Source organism: Protopterus annectens, chromosome 1.part0 (genome assembly GCF_019279795.1).
Source record: "Protopterus annectens isolate FY-2018-M chromosome 1.part0, PAN1.0, whole genome shotgun sequence".
Classification (NCBI taxonomy): domain Eukaryota; kingdom Metazoa; phylum Chordata; order Ceratodontiformes; family Protopteridae; genus Protopterus; species Protopterus annectens.
In genome coordinates this window covers 343,471,085-343,492,498 of record NC_056725.1, presented here as the reverse complement: position 1 = coordinate 343,492,498, position 21,414 = coordinate 343,471,085, and positions in this window count along the sequence as shown.

Here is a 21,414-nt window from a genome sequence, read left to right as displayed (position 1 = left end):
AGTAGGTGCAGTTCCCAGATGCCTGGCCAAATTTTCTCTAGTAGTATAATTACTACCTTGAGTCTAGTGTGAAAAGAGGCTGCTAGCCTAGTGGCACTAACCTGGTCAACAAAGGATAGAAAAAAATAAAAAAAAATAGGAAATGTATAAATCACAACTACAGTCTACTTTCACTGACAAATTTAAATTAAGTAATTAAGTAAGTATTTAAATAAATAAATAAATAAATGTACTTCTGTGGGAGGTAAGCCACCCTTGCACATCCTGCAGAGAAGCCTTAGCTCCTGTACCCCCTTAAATAAATAAACTGCACAGCCGTATAGCCACATAGAAACACAAATACCACAGTCTCAAAAACATGTTCCTGCTCTCTCCTGCAGGAAAAGTATAATTTAACTTCATGTGCAGTTCAGAAAAGGTAATTTAAATGAAAACACTCAGATTTCTCATTTCTGTGGTCTCCAAACCAAGCTGTAGGAAAGCTGACTACACACATCGAATGGGAAACAAATCAGACTAACTGATGTACTTGTTATTACTGTCACTCAATGTATAAATGTGTGTGTGTGTATGTGTGTGTGTGTGTGTGTGTGTGTGTGTGTGTGTGTGTGTGTGTGTGTGCATGTGTGCGTGTGTGCGTGTGTGTGTGTGCGTGTGTGTATGTGTGTGTGTGTTTAGCCTGACAATCAAGTATGATAGAAAAACAGAGAATGAATTATATGCCCCCAGGTTAAATGTGTTTAACAGAAAATAACCAACAAAGCTGAAGGCTGTGTTCACTCCAATGATGATAGCACCTCTTAGGAAGTCCTCATATATGTGGTGCAGGATGGATTCTATTAGTAGCAATGTAACAGACACAGAGGTCCTGCTCTGCCTAAAGCCATGTTAATGGTTGGACAAATGACCATATTTTCCTAGGTATTCATAAATCTAGAAAGCCACTAGCTTTTCAGCAATTCATGGTTAAACAAGTTAGTTTTGAAATACTCTTACCCCTGGATTCACTATGCCTTGCACGGCGTGCATGATTAGTGCAGGAGCTCATACAGGCAATATGTCTGCCGTGCGATCCAGGAACAGCCTGCAGGGGTGTGCATGAGAGCTCCAGCACTAATCATGCATGGACTAAGCCCTGGTATGCAAATCAACCCATTTGCAGGAGTAATTCATGCAAATGAGGTGATTTTGCAATCCAGGAAGCTTGCAATAGTCTGTGCAAGACTAGTGCTATCTGCAGAAATGTACTCGGTTAGTAACCGAGTACATTTCTGGAAAATCCAAAACGGAGCTATGACAGCTCCAAATAAATGCTGCATATCATTGAGGAGGCATGCCAATGGCCAAGTATAAGGCAATTGGCAGTGCAAACAAAAAATAAATAAATAAATCAACTTTATTTATTTTTTCGCCAATCTCAGCTGTTTAAGCATAGGGCAGTGGCGCACAAATAGGATTGGGGAGAAAATAATAAAATAAACCAAAAATAAGCATTCTAACTAAAATCAGCATTCTACCATGCAAGTCAATGGCAGGCAGAAGACAACCTGGCCAGTGAATAGTGGTTGCTAAGGAGGGAGGCTCAGTGCGATACATGTAAGTATGCATTAGCAAGAAATTCTATGCAAATGAGAGGAAGGATAGTGAATCCCAGTTTTTCATAGCATGTGAGTCAGGTCCCAACAGTGTAAGAGTATGAATAGCTGACTGCAAGACTAGGAGGTAGATGACATCATGGGTCAGTTACACTGTAAGTGGATTGGAGCCCTGTGGCTCGGGTCTGCTCCTAGCTTAGCACAGCTAAGGTAGGGGGTGTGTCTGAACCTGCATAGCGCTCTTTACATTGCCTAAGTGGGTGTGCGTGCTGCACACCGTGTTTTACAGGAAGAATAAAGAAGTTAAACCAGGAAATAGCAGCAGTGTGCACATCTGAGCACTCTGTTTGCGCGGTGCACACACGGGCTTAAACAGGGAGGCAATGGGAAGGGAAAATAGCAGTAGGAAGGTAATCAAGGAGAACTAGCTTAGCTGCCACGTGAAATGTATCAGAACTAGCCAATTACACAGGCAGCAGACCAGCCCAGCCCAGAACATTACTATAAACTAAGAAAACACCCTCCCCTCTGGTTTTTCCCACACTTTACACCACCAGTGTAAACAAGCGGAGAACTTTAAAAAAAACAATTAAAAACGAGCAGTGGCAAAAAATCAGTCCAAAAGATAATTTAATTCAGATAAATCCACTTAAGCACTTTTCGTCAGCGCATTACGCTGACTTCTTCAGAAATTATTACAATCAATTAACCAACTGATCTTTATATAAACAAACAATTAAAACATCATGAACACGTGACTAAAAAAGCCAATCCATTACTGATCTAATAGTTTTAAAAATTTAAAAATATTTATAGAAACAAAACTGAAAATTCTCGAGACAGGAAAACAGATAACTAACATTCAAGAAATTACAATATAATGAAAATTAAGTTACCCCACTCGTATTAAAACTTTGAACATATGTTATAAAGTATGGATTTAAAATAAATACAAATTAATCCAAACCATTACAAAGTTACTTAACTCACGATTGTAAGTCAAAAACGGACCATAAAAGAAGAAGGATGAAAATCACCTCTTAAGGCTATTCAATTTAAGCACACTAGAAACAGAACAAGTGTCATTAAGGCCAGGGTGGCAGTAGGCATTAAGCCTTATTTACCACACTTTTAACTTTTAACACTCAAACAGCAAAATGTTAGGGGCTGTAATAGCTATCATACAACTTGTGGAAGAGGCTGAGGGTGGTGAGGATGTGAATGCTGCCGAGCAACTCACAGTGAGGAGACGGAGAAGAGTGTACAGACCCAGGGTAACCTACCAAGGGCTACATGAGCTAGAGATAGTGGAGTGCTATAGGGTGGACAGCGACCAGCTACAGTAAATTGTTGAGCTGTGCCAGCCATACCTCACACACAGAACTAACAGGAGAACCCATCCCAGTTGATACAAAGGTATGTGTAGGGTAAGAAAACTCACTACAGGTACCTTCCAAAAGCCAACTGGGGATGTGATGGGGGTTTCACAGGCATCAGCATCTAAGCTACTCCACCAATTCCTGGATGCCATGACAGCACATGTCGGTGAGCACATATATTTCCCCAACACCCATGAGGCGTTGGCCAGCAATATGAGTCTCTTCCACCAAATAGCAAAATACCCTGAGGTAATGGGTGCAATAGACTGCATGCACATATGCATCAAAGCACCACCCGGTGAGCGGGGTAGGGTCTACATCAATCACAAGGGCTTCCCCTCCATCACCTGCCAGGTCATGTGCGATGCCCAGGGCATAATAATGAGCATGTGCACTGACTGCCCCGGAAGCTATCATGATTCCCACATCTGGCATCTGACGCAGCTATACCAGAGATTTTCCAATGGGGGCATCCCACATGGTCACCTAGTGGGGGATGCTGGATACGCACTGGAGCCATGGCTGATTACACCCATCAGAAATGCACACACACCAGAACAAGAACTCCATAATGAGGCACACGCACAAGCAAGAATCATAATAGAGTGTGTGTTTAGGATGCTCAAGTCATGGTTTCGGTGCCTGGACACGTCCGGCGGAGCCTTGCAGTACTCACCAACTACATGTACCCAATTTGTCCTTGTATGCGCCATGCTACCTAATATGATCCTGCAGAAACAGCTACAGCAGGAACAGCATGGGGCAGGGCCACGCAGCCCTTCACCATTGCCAAGGCCTGCACAGGCACAGAGTGACTCGGAGGAGGAAAAACCTGAGCCTACCCCAGTAGGCAGAAAGAGGCATGCCCAATATGCCCTGGCCTTGGCAAAGAGGCAACGCATAGCACATACACTGACACGGGAGGGACACAGGGAATAACAACTCTCTCTGACTCTCACATACAGTAAAAGGGATGCCAAACATTACACTACCTATGTCTAACTATGTGTAGGGAGTGTACTATATGCATCAGACATAGGAAGCCCTGCAGCACCACCCTCAATACTGGGACACCCACAAGGTAAGTGACTTACACATGCCAGTCATGGGGGGGGGGTCACATACCCAACAACAGTCACAGCCAGCAGGATAGGTGTAGACAGACACAAACAAATGCTGTACTATGGCCTCTGAATGAGGGCTATTTGTAACCCCCCAGGCCTACACAGACAAACTGCAGCAGGCCAGGCAGTGGGATGTCAGTTGTGAAGGCTAGGAAGTCAGAAACTAATATGTAGGTAATTAAAAGCTAAGAACTGTAGTACACTGGTATGCCCCTAACCAGCAGGATAGGTAAGACTACAGACTGAAATATAGTACCCGAAATACCAGTACCGTCCTAGAAAATGTGTACAAGTGTCAGGTGTGCCCCTCATCATATGTAGACAGATAGTAACAGTCAGGTGTGCACTCCTCAATCCTGTGTAGAAATGTAGAATTAGTCAGGTGCCTCCCCCCATCCTATATAGAAATATAGTAACAGTCAGGTGCGCCCACCCAAAACCTGTGTAGAAATATAGAAATAGTCAGGTGTGCCCTCCCCATCCTACATAGAATTATAGCAACAGTCAGGTGTGTCCCCCCCACACCTGTGCAGAAATATAGAAATAGTCAGGTGTGTTCCCCCCATCATACATAGAAATATAGTAACAGTCGGGTGTGCCCAACCAAACCTGTTTAGAAATATATAAATAGTCAAGTGTGCCCCCCCATCCTACATAGTAATGTAATAACAGTCAGGTGTGCCCCCACCACACCTCTGTATAAATGTAGGAACAGTCAGGTGTGCCCCCCTGCTTTGCAGAAATGTAGTAACAATCAATGCCAAATGATCGATGGATACCCTGCAGAGACAGCATGCTACCTGTCTGTGTACAACAAAAAGGTCAGCACTGCAGCACAAACTACCTGGACACAATCCACACAGTCAATACAGATGGCCATACTGGGCATGCTCACACACTTAGAGAAATGAAGGCAATGTCAGTCATTAACATACTGAAAGGTCATACTGGACATGCACAGACACTTAGAAAAATGAAGGCAATGTCAGTCAATATACTGAAAGGTCATACTGGGCATGCTCACACACTTAAGCACATGAACTCCATGACTGCAATCACCAGCGGGCCAGACATATGTGGCAGTTGCAGTTGTTAGTGCAGACACTCATCAGTATGCACCACTCATGCCTTGCACACACAGTGGACAGGAATACAGACATATATGTCAGGACAACACACTATAATAAGCCAAAGGTAGACATACATAGATGTGTGGAAAAGGGTGACTGTGACAAGGAGCCACCCAGGCCTGTCCCACCCAGCACACAGCCAAAAGCCCCCAAACACATGAGGTGCAGATGTCACTCACTGCACATATCGGTCACCAGTATCTGTCAGCATAACAGACTATGTGGTGCATGTGCCAGCTGTGCAATAGGACTGTACAAGGAAGTAGTCAACTAGCAGCTGTATACACGTACCTGTGACATACGACCCCATGTGTGCCCGCATGTGGTGTGTCAACACCGAGATGAATGGGTCATGGCCCATTCACACACTGCCCTCCCCATAGCCCTACTATAACAAGCCTGCTGAGGTCATGCAATGTGAAATACACCTTTGGTAGGGTCGTAGCCCAGTAATCTCCATGGCACGTCCCAAAACCGTGTAACACTGTAGTATGATAAACTAGTTAGGTAGGTGTGCTAACCCCCAACCTGGCAACTGTGTGAGTCTGTGTGTGTGTATGTATGTGTGTCTGTCTGTCTCTGACTGTGTAGAGAGCAATGCTTTTTAGGGTACTCACACCCATTACAATTCATATACACACCTTTGGTAAGGCTGCTGATGTCACCCACATAGTAATACATCTCTGGGAAGGTCACAGTCCAGTAATCTCCATAGCATGTTCTGTAACTGTGTACTGCAGTAGTGTAATAAAGTACTTAGATAGGAGTTCTAACCCCAAACCTGGCAACTGTGTGCTTGTGTGTATGTCTGACTATGAAGAGAGCATTGCCTTTTTAGGGTACTCACACTCCATACAAGTCATATACTCAACTTTGGCAAGGCTGCTGATGTCACCCATGTAGAAATACACCTCTGGGAAGGATGCAGCCCAATAATTTCCATAGCGCATCCTATAACTGTGTACTGTTGTAGTGTGATAAAGTGCAGAGATAGGAGTTCTAACCCCAGACTTTGGTAACTGTGTGTGCGTTTGTTTGTGTGTCTGACTATGAAGAGAGTAATGCTTTTTAGGGTACTCACACTCTGTACAAGTCATATACTCAACTTTGGACAGGCTGCTGATATCACTCACTTAGAAGTACACCTCTGTGAAAATTGTAGCCCAGTAATCTCTGTTGCACATCATATAAATGAGTAGTGTAATAAAGTACTTAGATAGGAGTTCTAACCCCAGACTTAGCAACTGTGTGTGTGTTTGTGTATGTCTGTCTCTGACTTTGTAGACAGCAATGCTTTTTAGGGTACTCACACTCCTTACAAGTCATATACTCAACTTTGCCAAGGCTGCTGATGTCACCCACGTAGAAATACACCTCTGGGAAAGTTATAGCTCAGTAATCTCCATAGCGTGTCCTGTAACTGTGTACTGCTGTAGTGTGATAAAGTACTTATAGGAGTTCGAACCCTAGACAAGGCAACTGTTTGTGTGTGTGTCTGACTGTGTAGAGAGCAATGCTTTTTAGGGTATACACACTCCTTACAATTCATATACCCACCTTTGGCAAGGGTGCTGATGTCACCCACCTAGAAATACACCTCTGGGAAGGTAGTAGCCCTGTAATCTCTATAGTGCATCCTGTAACTAGGTACTGCTGTAGTGTGATTTAGAACCATGGTAGGATTATATCCCCACCCATGGCAGTTCTGGATCCCTTGTGTGTGTTTCAATGTCTGTATATGGAGCAATGCATTATAGGCTAGTCACACTCAGTACATTTCAAATGGCCTACTTTGGCAATCCTGCTGATGTTATTCATTGTGAAATACACCTTTGGGGAAGGAGTTCTCTAGTAATCTTCATGGTGTGTTCTATAACAGCTCTATGCTGTAGTGTAATATAGACCTCTGGTAGGGTTTCTATATCCACACATGTTGGTTGTGGATGTTTTGTGTGTGTGTCACTGTCTGTGTTAGGGAGCAATGCATTTTAGGCTAGTCACACACAGTACATTTCAAATACCCTACTTTGGCAATCCTGCTGATGTTATCCATTCTGAAATACACCTTTGGGGAAGGAGTACTCCAGTAATGTCCATGGTGCATACTATAACTGCGTAGTGCTGTAGTATAATAAACTAGTTAGGTAGGGGTTCTACACCCAGACATGACAGGTGTGTGTGTGTTGTGTGGGGCCAATGTGGTGTGTGTTTTGCATATTTCTTATATGGTGGCCCTACTATATATATTGCAATATCCACCATACAGGGATAACAGATGTGAACTAGCTGAGAGGTTGGGGTGCAAAGCCATACCCATACATGTCACATCAAGGCCAGGCAATCACAGTCAACAACCCCAGTATTACCCAGAGCACACTCTCAACCCATGTCTCATACAAACACACACATGGCTAGGCAACAGCCAATATGTGGGTAGTACACTGCATATTGGCTGCTGATACTAACTATGGAGTGATAGTAGTGGACTACAGAAGGCATGTCACCCTGTCCATCTGTCCAATATGCACGTACATGCAGACAGTGCACCTCCCCCATGTCCCCCAATGGACACCAGCACAACCTGTGGTGCCATCACATGTGACCCACAACGGACATACCATGCCTGACAACATTCCCTGTATGGACAGATGCCACTGACACCAGGGAATGTTGTTAGCATGCTATCAATGTAGGTGCAGGGTAAACATGCTGGCCATTACCAGTTCCTGACACAGGTGGGCAAGACTGGCACATCTGATGATAATCTGTGTCTACAACATGGGCCAGGCACCCCAGGTACAGTTCCACATGTCATTGTACATGCAGGTAGGAGGACTGCACATCCCAGAAACCGTCCATGTCATGAGCTAAGGAACACATACATGGCAAGTAATGCACAGCATTGGCCAAACACAGTAGTCACCCAGGTGACTGGATGGGGGATACAATACCCACCTGTGTGGGCAAATGAAGAAACTACAGCCCTGAGCCACAATGCAGACCATTGTCATGTTGCATGATGCCAAGGTATTCCCATCGCCTACCCTTGTATAGCCTGCTGGCACAGTCGACCATCACACACCTGTGCAGACATGCACCAATGCATGTCAGTACTGGCACCCTGTATATTTGTGTGTGTGTGTGTGTGTGTGTGTGTTGTATGGTGTGTATGTTCACATCCACACTCACTACAACCCCCATGGGCATACTGAAGCATGATGTCTGATGTCAGACACCCCCATACCCTTTGCCCATACATCCTCCATATGACCAGTGTGGTGCATGCGATACCTGCACAGTGATGTGTTGTGGCAATCCCACTACTGATGGGTTGTACACCTGGGCCTGCCAAGTGTGGCAATGTGCATGTGCCCTTGTAAGAGTGTGGCTGTGTTGACATTGGGACCTGTATATCCAGACAGGCATGTGTACGTCACCTACCATATGGCTACTGTATCCCTGTTGTAGATGACACTCACCATCACATATATGTTCTGAGGGCTCCACAGCAGGTAACCCATGTGGTGCATCCAATAATTGCATAGACCTGTGATAGCACTACATAGTTGTCAGGGGGATGATACCCTGTGCTGGTAGGTGTGTGACACTAACATGCTTCAGTTTTAGTCTCCCACCCCTCCCTGACATGTCCTTGCCTCTGTCTGCCTCTCCCACTCCCTCTCTGAAGGATGTGAGGACCTACACCTACTTTACTTAGGCAGCAGCATGTGTATTTTAAGTGATTCTCATAATCAGCTGATGGCCTCTGCACAAATTGCAGCCCTCCCCCAGCTGATTGTATATGAAACAGCTGTGGTAACATTCCCATAGCCAATTGCATGGAAACAAACTCTAATATCTAGGAACATCTTGGTGGTGTTGGCCCTTATCATTCACTGTGAGCAGGAGCTAGATCTGTTGTTTGGCAAGCAGCATCTCAGATGGAGTGTGGATTTACCTCTAACATACACTGTGGAAAAAAAGGCAACAAACAGAAGCGGGATGTGCCTGACCTCACTAAAGACTGCAAGTGCTGCTATACTGCATTTGGTGTAATGTTGGTTTAACACTGTTTGTGTGGCTATGGCTGTCGTACATGTTGCAATACCTGCCATGTCATTTCCATGCTTATGAGGAATACCCATCTGCAGGACCATCTGCAGACTGAGCAGTGTTGTGACTTTGGTTTCATGTGTTACCCACGGAGCATCTATCTGTGGATTGCAGAAGGTAGTGTGAGGATTGCAGTCTGTAGAAGGTGAAAGCCGTGATAGTTTCTGATGTCATATACCTCATAGGACATATGTTGCAACAAACCCTGTTACTACAGTAAATGTATGAGGTTATCACAGCAACATGTCAATATTGGCCTTGTGTATGTGCTTCCAGCCACACCTCTGTCAACCTTTGTACATATGTCGTGCATGAAGTGGTGCATATGTGTTGTACACCATAATTAGTGTCATCATATCTGATAACAAGCCAGTGATATATCCGACTGCTACATATGTTACGTACAGTAGGGGTAATATTTCATGACATAACCTAGACATTATGTGGATGTTTGTACAGTACTGAGGTCTGTGTACTGATGGTGACTGTCGATGGTGTGTGTATTGTTAATATGTACTTCAGCCTGTGTACAGACTGTGGTATATGTCATTGTTCTAGTTCTCCTCCTATCTGATGTTACATGCTGCTCCACTGTATGGTACTGAATTGCCGTACATGTTTCTAGGGCCATACACACACATGTCCCATACCACAGACAGCCATCAGACCAAACCGTGTGGCAGCCCAGTATATGTAGTGTCAGTCTGTGAGTGGCACATATGCAGATAGTGTGGAAAGAGATAGTCCATATACTGTAATATTATGCTAGCTTACCATATGTGCTTGTGGCTGTGTTCACATTGGTTGTGGTTATGCACTTTCACACAGGTGTATCTTACCGTGTGCTGTGACATGCCTGTTGAGCCTGCTATATATGCAGGTACATGTGTATTCCCCCATAGGAGATGTAGGCCAGTGTTGAGCCAGTCTGCCTGTAGCCTGCACAGTGCATTGTTACATGCCTAGCAGCTTACTGTACTTACCTAGTGAGATGTCATGTGCAGATACATGCGAGATGTCCTGCTGCCGGGCCTCCCTTAACAGTCATGTATGTCACACAAAGCAGTGGGATGCTGTACAGATGTATGTCAATATCTAGTGGGTAGTATGTGGCCATGGCACCCCTGTACCAGCGGTCATAATGTGTCAGGCCAGACAGGGGTGTGTGAATGCATAACCTATGGTGGCAAATGTATACCAGTCGTCATGTGTTATACCCATCTACATGGCTGTTTACATTCAAATTGTCAGGCACATTACATATGTTTTGCACTAAGGGCTTATGTGTATACCTCTGGCTTGTACAGAGTATGTCAGACTTTCCACATATATTGGCATTATCTCTGTTGCAGTCAACAGAGGCATTACGTGCTAGCAGCGGTAATTTACAATGATGTCCTTAGGATGTCTGTCAGTAGCCAATGGCACACATGTTATTAGTAGATGTGTCCTCCCACACACACCACATCTGTGAAGACAATCACAATCACAGTAGCAATTGTCTATTAATATACCTGCTATACATACCTGACATCCCCTTGCATTATAACTTTGGGACTATAGAGGCTGGGGTAGGCCTACACTCCATGTCCAGGACATATGGTGGAAATAGATGTACATATACATATCCAGACAGCTATATATATATATATATATATATATATATATATATATATATATATATATATATAGGCGGCCAGGCGGTTCAATTCTTGGGTGGGATGCCTTCTGTGTGGAGTCTGCATGTTCTCCCTGTGGTCGCGTGGGTTTCCTCTGGATGCTCCGGTTTCCTCCCACATCCCAAAGACATGCAGTAGGTGGATTGGACACTCTAAATTGGCCCTAAGTGTGAGTGTGTGCCATCTGTGAAAGGTTGGGCGTCAGGCTGGCAACTCGACACTGTAAAACTCCACTGCCAATCATAAGCAGACAGGTGATCCACTGTGGCGACCCCTAACCAGGAAAAAGCTGAAAAAAGAAGAAGATATGTATATATATATATATATATATATATATATATATATATATATATATATATGTATATATATATAAAATTACACATGTGTAGCACTTCCAATTACCACTGTCATGGCAATCACCCAGCATAAATCCCTACATCATGTGGGTGTGGTCCCTTTACATTTCCTGTGTGATGGACATCTGTCCTGTGTGTGGGCATCAGTGTTACTGACAGCAGGTAGCAATACCTCTTACAGGAGAAAGGGCACACTAAGGGCAGCCACATATTTGTAGAAAGATCATGAACTACAGACAGACTGTGAGTAGAGTTGTGTTATGCTATGTATAGTACTGGTGTTACAGGGTGTGTGTGTGTGTGTGTGTGTGTGTGTGTGTGTGTGTGTGTGTGTGTGTGTGTGTGTGTGTGTGTGTGTGCATACCAGTTTACCTTGGAATGCAGTCTGTCAGCATAGCTCACAACTGTGGGCATATCCTCTTGCCAGCCACATGTATGCCTATCATGTTTTGTCTGCCCACCATACAAGTCCTGTGTCAGATAGTACACCTGCAGTGTGTGTGTTGAGTGCTATTGGTACATGGCTACATCCAATTCTGTTTATAACCTCAATTCCTTGACTAAGGGTATGTTGCAGACTATCCTGTCACACCAACAACCTGCTTAGCGTATGGCAACAGTTGTCCACATATGTGCCTGTGTTCCAGCCACTGTCCTCTACCTACATACTAAGCTTTGCACATATGTCATGCTGTCAGTGGTTGTTCTGTAGTGGGATGTGAGTATATCACACTGCCTTTGTTGCCATCAGTAAACTGCTGTTGTATCTCCCACAAATATGGTGGGGCTGGGGCCATATATGTGTGGGCATCACCAACACAATATATGTGTGCCCCTTATGCACTCCAGAGGCCAGTGTATGTAACAGTGATATATGGCCCTGTATTGTGGAGTCTGGGGGGGGGGGGAGTACCATAAATAACCTAGGCTGTTTTAAAATGTGTGGTTATCAGGGGTGAGCTGCCTTAAGGTATCTGGATGTACAGTACCATATACTTCACCTACATTTACAGTATTTACATGAATGGGGGTTAATGCAAGCCTACTGCCTCCTGCCATACAGACTGCTCTATTTGTCGGTGTGCTCGTGATGGTGTCCATTATGCCCTGTTATGTAACAGTTACAACCCATGTGGTCACATGATGTCTTTACCACCTACTGCGTGTGTACAGAGTGTAGACAGAGGCTGCTGAACTATACACCTACATTACATACTGTTGATTGGTTGGTATCCTGTGGCCCAGTTTGTCTTCACTATTGTACAAGTTGAAGGGCTTGGCCTGGACAGCAACAGTTGTGAGCCTTTCCAGACTACTGTATTAGTGTAACTGTTTCACAGTTGCATTACTCCGTTTATATGGTTGACAGTGTCTGAACAGCCATATGACATGGCATATAGAACTGTAATAGTACACGATCAAAGCTTTTCCATTTCTGCAAATCTGTGAGTGGTGGTTTTTATATGACCTCTCTGTGGGTACATGTTGCAGGCAATGATTGTCATTTATTTGGGTGGCCCATACAGTATCCATTTGTTCAGGTGTTCACTGTAGGCATAGTGGCTGTTCCATATTGTGTGCACCTTCTACATATGTATCATACTGTACATATATCTGTATGTGTCTGTATCTGCATATCTGTGTCTGTGTATCTGTATCCTGGGGATGTTGATGGCTTCCACATATTACATGTCCTATTGGAGGTGGACTGCATTGAATGAAATGTTACCAATACCAGCCTGACATCATACAGGTGGGATGTAGTACTGGTAACATCTTGTGCCCATGTCATGTCAGGTCCTGCATATGGGACCCGCAACAGTTGGTAGTGAAGTGCAGGGTGGATGTGTTTGACTGTGGGGGGGGGGTGCCTATACCCTATTAACGGTGCATGTGGACATATGTGTGTTTATTAATCTGCCATTGCTATCTACAGATGTACGGCCATATATACCTATACAGGTATATATATATATATATATATATATATATATATATATATATATATATATATATATATATCTGTTAACATACATAGAACTATGTCTGTATATACCTACATAGCTATATATTTGCGAACACATATGTAACTTGCTGTGTATATGTAGACATATAGGTATAGACACATATATGTGTCGATGTAGGAATTTGCATGTATATATGTTTATATATATTGATGTATATGTAAATTGTTTTAGAAATATATATATATATATATATATATATATATATATATGTATACACATACATATATGTATAAGTTGTACCTGTTTAGATATTAATATATTTACACAGACATACATCTATATGTTGGTATATATTCTCTGTACTGTTGCATGACTGGACTAGATATGTTCCTGTAAACATCATATGTATTTGTATCTGGCATGGCTTTTTGGTAAATCACATAGTCTATGGTGTGCAACGTCCTTGGTTCAAACCTTGCCAGATCTGTTTATTTGGTTGCTGGGCAGAACGTGACCTGTTGGACACAGAGTCATTAAGGCACTTTTGAGCAGTTGAACGCAGGTTTGCATGGGTATAAGCACTGCCTACACTGGTTAAGTAATCTAGAAGCTAACTGAGTATGAGAAACTGTAACCGACAGTTAGCAGAGCTTAGATCTGCGCAAATCCACTTACAACTGCTTAAAAGTGCCTTAATCACTCTGTATCCAACGGCCCTTGTTCTGCCCAGCAACAAAATAAACAGTCTCTGCAAAGCTTGAACCCAGGAGCCAGCATACCACAGCCAATGTGATTTACCACTAAACCCTGACAGATATACATAACCCTACTCTTTTCACAAACATAGCATACAGCAAAATAAGTCAACAGTACAGGGAATGTATGTATACATGTATACATGTATATATATATATATATATATATATATATATATATATATATGTATATATATATATATATATATATATATATATATACACACATGCAGATGTAATAGATACATACCTGTCTCACTATTATATATGTATATATATATATATATATATATATATATATATATATATATATATATAAATATCTACATATGTATATATATATATACATATATAGATATATATATACACATATGCATACAGCTATACATATATATACATCTAGATATATATAACTGTCAATATATATGTATACAGCAATATATGTATGTATATATATCTATATATGTGTGTATATATATATATATATATATATATATATATATATATATATATATATATGTGTGTGTGTGTGTGTGTGTGTGTGTATGACAGAATCAAAAATGAACTGAAAATATTCAAATGTAGTGGGACTTGATCTGATCAGCAGTGTGTCATATTAACACCTAAAGTATGCAAATGTGACCCAACTAGGTCTATTAATGTTGGAAAGTACTTTGTTTAAAGTTTTCCCTATGTCATTCGACTACGCCCATGGTTTGTTCCACGGCCTCCACTCTGCTATTACCTCCGGTGCACCCTCCCAGCACTGGCCATATGTTCATATTTTTGTTACGCAACCACATTGTTACTCTCCCGATTACACCCCCTTCCCCCCTTTCTCACTTAAGTCCACAAGACGGTCTGATTAAAACCAGTCCATCCAACCCTGACACGCCTCGATCCATAATTTCATACCCATTGCCCCATGCACCCCCCCCCGTCCACATTAACCATCCATATTCCGGGTGCTAGGCCAGCCTGTTCACAGCTTTGCACATTGACCTCTCTCCACTGCTAGGGACCTATCATGGATGTTGACTCGACCCAAGCATAATCAAGCTTCCCTACATCCTAGTCCACTTTACACACATACAATCTCTACCTTTAGAGACATGAGTTAACCCAAATAATCCATTTGTATTTGTGGATCGTCACATTTGGGACGGACCTGTCTTGGTTTCAAGATTACACTTAGCGAGTCAACAGTATTTACCCCACTGGTAGTATCTGGCCACCAGTCTGAGAAGCAGTGATATATTCCCATCCCTACCCAGCCTCATTTTCCGGTCCCACTTAACTGATGATCCAGGCTTGACCTTCTGAGTATATAGCAAGCCCCCTCAATGTGCACTCATCTCTTGTTTCCCTGTTGTCTTCCAGGTATACGAGGTGCACACAACCCCAGTTGGCACATGCCCCTACAAGGTTAGGTTCCAGGTATACATGATGGACATGTCCCATATATACACATGACACTCCAGGTTTCTCTCTGTTTCACCTTTGTAATGATACTGACGATGCACACAGCACCTTGCAGGACTAGCTTTATCAATGGACAGGGTCTGTTTAGCTAATTTGAATAAATAGCTCATAATATGTAAATAATGTTTAAATGGTTGCTTGTATTACTGAAACATGTCTTTCTGAATACGTCTGGATATTAAATAAGACAAAAGCGCTACATGATACATGAGTTGCCGTTGTTTTCCTCTTAATTCCATTTGAATGGTTTTCTGTCACAATGTTCGTTCTTAGTTATATACAGATATATATCTATAGATATAATAGAAAACATAACAAAGACATATATGACCACAGGCACTGTTAATGGGGATGAGGGGGCTCAAGCAACATACATCTTACACGTATCAATATTCTACCCCCCCAGCCAAACAGGTCTGCCCTGAAATACAGTGCAAACTGGTGCAAATCCCATGACCAGGACCTGACACTACATGGCCACAAGATGTTAACAGTAAGCAATGCCACCTATATGATGTGAATCTGGTATCGATAACATATACAGTACAGTCTGGCTACCATAATGAATGTACAATGTGGAAGCAATAAAACATACCTAAGATACATATACATAGGCACAGGTATGCAAATACCTATATGTGTCTAAATATATATATATATATATATATATATATATATATATATATATATATATATATACATATATGCAACATACACACACAGACATATGTCTAGGAAGATACATAATTGGAGGGTGCACACTACACTGAGCAGCCAGTATCCCTACAGCTGCAACCTCATCAGATGGACAGTGTATGAGTCACCCATACCAAAGACAATTGTTGCCTGAAACATACACCCATGGGGAAGTCAAAGGATGTGACACAACACGCAGGTCTGCATACATTTAAAGGTTTATTTGTGTACTAATACATTGGCATATGCCATGTCATATAGCTGTTAGACTTTGAAATACATACATTGAGAGGAATGAAACCCTCAAACAGATCATTTATTACAGTAATCTGAAAGCATAACATATGTTGGTGTCCACGCCAAAGCCTTCAAGTAGTACAACAGGAAAGACAGACTGGGCCACAGGATAACATTCAATCAACAGTAAGTAATGCAGATATACAGGCCAGCAGCCTCTAACTATACGCTGTACTCAGTCCCTAGGTGGAAAAGACCTAGGCTGACACAATGGGATGTATCTGTTACATAACAATCCATAAATGAAACATCACAATTGCACTGACAAACAGAACAGGCTGTATGGCAGTAATCAGTAGGGCAGCAATGTTCACAAGATGAAATGTATGTTATTGTACAGCCACATGCCTTAAGCCAGCTTACTACTGATATACCTCAAATATTGTAACACCCTAGGTTAATTATAGTGCTCCCATCCTCCTAGACTGACTGACAGGAGCATATAACAATGTTACATACACTGACCTCTACACTGCAGAGGGGCACACATGTGTTGTGCAGATGAAGCTCACATATATATGGTGCATATGTTCTGTACACCATTATTCATTGACATCATACCTGATAACAAGCCAGTCAGATAACAGACTGCTTGACATGCTGTGTATAGTATTGGCTTTTACTGGGGACATGACTTGGACAGTCTGTAGTTGTGTGTACAGTACTGTGGTCTGTGTACAAAGGGCAGGAGTCTGCAACCTTCAGTATCCCAGGAGTCATGTCTGTCCACTCTCCCACTAAAGTAAAGGCATCGGAGGCCACAACAGCTATTTGTCCCCTAAAATGAAGATAACACTGCATATAGGGTTTCAAATATTGTTATACTAAATATGACAGAACTAAGTGTATCAGAGCAATACCTAACATCCTCCATAATTGTGCTCCTGTGTTGGCCCTGGTTGATCTCTGTGTGTGTTTGTGTGTGGAAGGTGCGGTACAGTGGCCATTAATCCTCAGAGGTACAGGAAACCACTACAGCAGTTTGTAAGAGCCACATGTGGCTTCAGAGCCATAGATTGCTGGCCCCTGAGTTAGGAATTGTACAACAGTTTGTGTATTATGCATACGTACCTTGGGCAGTGCACAGACCATGGTAGATGCACTATGTGATCTTATTTGCTGCTCCTGTGTATGGTACCCTATTTGCTCACATGTCTGTAGAGCCAGGCACATGTGTCCCATACCACTGACAGCCAATGAACCTCACTGTGTCATGACCAGTATATGTACGGTTACTGTGTGAGTGGTACATATGAGGATGGTGTTTATCAGATGGTCATTATGGTGTCATATTAATCCTGTGTATCACATGTTGAGGCCACTAATCACAAGTACATATGTATTCCCCCACAGAAAATGTAGTCCACTGTTGTGGCAGTCTGCCTGTATTTTGCACAGTGGTTTGTGACATGCCTAGTAGCCTAGTGCAATTACACAGTGTGCTGTTATGTCCAGTTATTTGTAGGACATACTGCTGCCAGGCCACAATAACTGTTGTGTATCTCTGACAAAGCAGTGGTCTGCTGTACAGATGTATGTCACTATCTACTGGGTAGTATGTGGCCATGTGACCTCTGCATCACCAGGTATTGTGTCAAGACAGACTGGCATGTGTGCATTCATACACTGTGTGGGCAGATGTAGTCCAATATTGCTGTGATATACCCATGTACATGGCTAGTAACATCAACATTGGGAGGCATGGTCCACATGTCTTGCATGACAGGGAAATGTGTACACATCTGGACTGACCACAGAGTGCTAGACTGTCCACGTATATTGGTTATATCCCTGCTGTAGTCCACAGGAACAGTACTGTGCTGCACAGGTACCTTACATTGTTTCCCTAGGATGTCTGTATGTACAATGGTGCACATGTCTACAGCAAATGTGACCTCACACACCAAACATGTCTGTTAAGACAACCCCTTTTACAGTTGCAACAGTCTACAAATATACCTGCAATACATCCATGACATCACCCTGCACTACAAGGTTTGGACTAATGCTGCTGAGGGTCAGCTCCACTCCATGTCCTGGACATATGGTAAACATATATGTGTACATATATATCCACATATCTATAGAGATATATACACATATACATATCCACATACATATATGGATATATACATATATGGATATATGTATGTACAGATGTATACACATACACACTCACATATATACATATGCACAACAATGACTGCAACAATTGCCTAGGCTTCTGATGTCATTCAAAGGGACTCCAGTATCTGTGTGCATGGGATGACAAGATTGACAAACCAAGATGCTTCGGCAGAGATGGCCTGCACCTTTTGCCCATGGAATTCAAGTTACTGCCTAAACCTCTTGCCACCCCCATAGAGACAGGCGCTGAAAGATAAACTGTTGAATCCTACCATAAGGCACTGCATGAGCACAACCACTCCTGCATGTATTGTGCCATCCCAATTACAACTTAGATGCTCCTGTCCATAAATATGAAGCCAGTCTCCTGATCCCCTGCCATAAACAAAATATACAACAGAACGAAGCAAATATTGAAGACAACAGGATAATCCCAGGATGTACACAACTCCATAACCAGCCTCAGTAAGGAGCTGAGATCCCTCATTGCATCCTTCAAAGCTAGTTATGTGACTAACTTTGCCAAAGATTCCTAAGTCAACCACATGCCATTCTATACTTATGTCCAGATTTGACATGGCAATGCTCAGAAGTGCTCTGAGGTACACAAAATGGCATTAAAATGAACCAATGCCAAGGATTTGTCCAATATCCTGGCAGATCAATTTAGTGACACCCCCCCCAGATGACATCCTGGGATGTGTACTACATGAACTACAACATTAACCGGCACCACACCTAACTGTCATGTTTCATCATAGCCTCACCTCAGGCTTGTGTTCAATGAGTGGCACACAGCTGCAGTTATCTCACTCCACAAGGGGGATGCACCTTGGATCACGGGAAATACTGTCACATCAGTCTGACAAGCCTGATCTGCAAAGGCATGGAATGCATTATCATGGCACTTATAAATGAAGACATTGGCCAACCTCAAACACTGGCCTTCACCCAGTGTGGTCTGGTGGAGGGCAGATCTAGTCACCTGAACCTGATGTAATTCTTTGGATCAGTCTCCAGAGCTAGGGAAGAGGGTGAGGTTGTCCACACAGCCTATCTGGACCTTGGCAAGCCCTTATACACCATCACCCACTCTGGAAATGTAGACTAACCTACTAAGCCGGAAATAAAGTCCTATGCCACTCAATGGGTTGCCACATGGCTTACTGACAGAACCCAGACTGTAGAAGTGGGTGACTACAATTCCAGCTCCAGATGAGTGACGGAGTACCTCAGGGTTCAGTCCTGGGACTGCTGTTGTTTGGCATCTACTTCTCTGAAGTATAGGCCAACACTAGGGGACTCTGGCTACCAAATGTCATGGATCACTGTGACCTGGGAGCCATTACTGAATCTCCACATGATGTGGATATTCTACAGAAGGACCTTGCAGACCCAGATGGTTGCTGCCAGAGCCATGGGCTCAAGCTTACTGCCAAGGAATCTACAGTTATCCCCTTTTGGAAATACCATGTACCCATGATTTATCACATATGTGCAAGTACACTAAATACCAAACATGTGATGACAGACCTACAGACACAAGTGGACAGTGCTGTCACCTTGAATAACATTGCCACAACAGTGATGAAATCCTTCTATGTGGCACACCTCATCACTAAGGGCTTTTTATCCACAGTAAAGGAGGTAAATGTTCCATTGTACTCATCCATCATTACACACATTATAGAGTACTACATACCATTTTGTATGCACCTCATGAGACATCTGCAACAGATGGAAGGCCGCAGGAATACCCCACTAAACAGATCACAGGCATAGTGCAAATGCCCTATGTTGACCATCTAGGAAACATCCAGCTATACTCTGTGGCATATCGTCTACTCAGAGGCAATCTCTTCTTAACATACTAGGCCATGTCAAACCCTGTGTAATGACATCTGCCATAAGTGTATGTAATGCCATGTCCAATATATCCATCTATGTGCTGTCATTACAGTAGCAAGTGGTGTGAGTGTCATGTCTGGGATGAACTAGTATATGAGACCTGCACAGCACTGTTATCTGTGTGAATGTGGTACATACAGGGGTAGTAACCCAGGGTGCATGCTGTCACACTGGCATGTAGTGTAACATGGTGGTACTACCATTGACAGTGCTGTCCCAGGCAAGGTTAGACTGCTAAAAGTACTAATGACAACAAGCACACCTGTAGGCATAGCTGGACTCTGTGGCCTCACTGTGGTGTTCCTGGGATGTGGTCTGTGTCAGTGTATATATTCCCTACTGGAAAATGACCAGACATGTAGAATGTAACTGTGGAGTACCATCTATAAAGCACATGTTAGTGAGGGCTTACAACATGTAGTTATGACATACATATTGTTGTCAAACATCCACCTGTCGACACAGTCATCCACATGCATAGCTACTTGCCAAACTGATGTCTGTCAGTCCCTCTACAGATTTGCAAATGACATGTATCCAGCTGGAATACATGTAGGCAACCTATGCTTGATTGACACTGACATGTCTGCCCAGCCGTGTACTAATGGCCACATATAGAAGACAGCACCCTGTATGAACAGCATGCCATGGGTACCTACGCTACACTATCACAGTCAACAGGACATGCTTGGGTACAGGTCTCCATCACAAACAGTAATGATGTGTTGTAGTGCATGTTGCATAGATGTCAACTGGATGACCTCAGTGGCCATGTGCATAGGGCAACCAGAGGATTGGCTGATGCA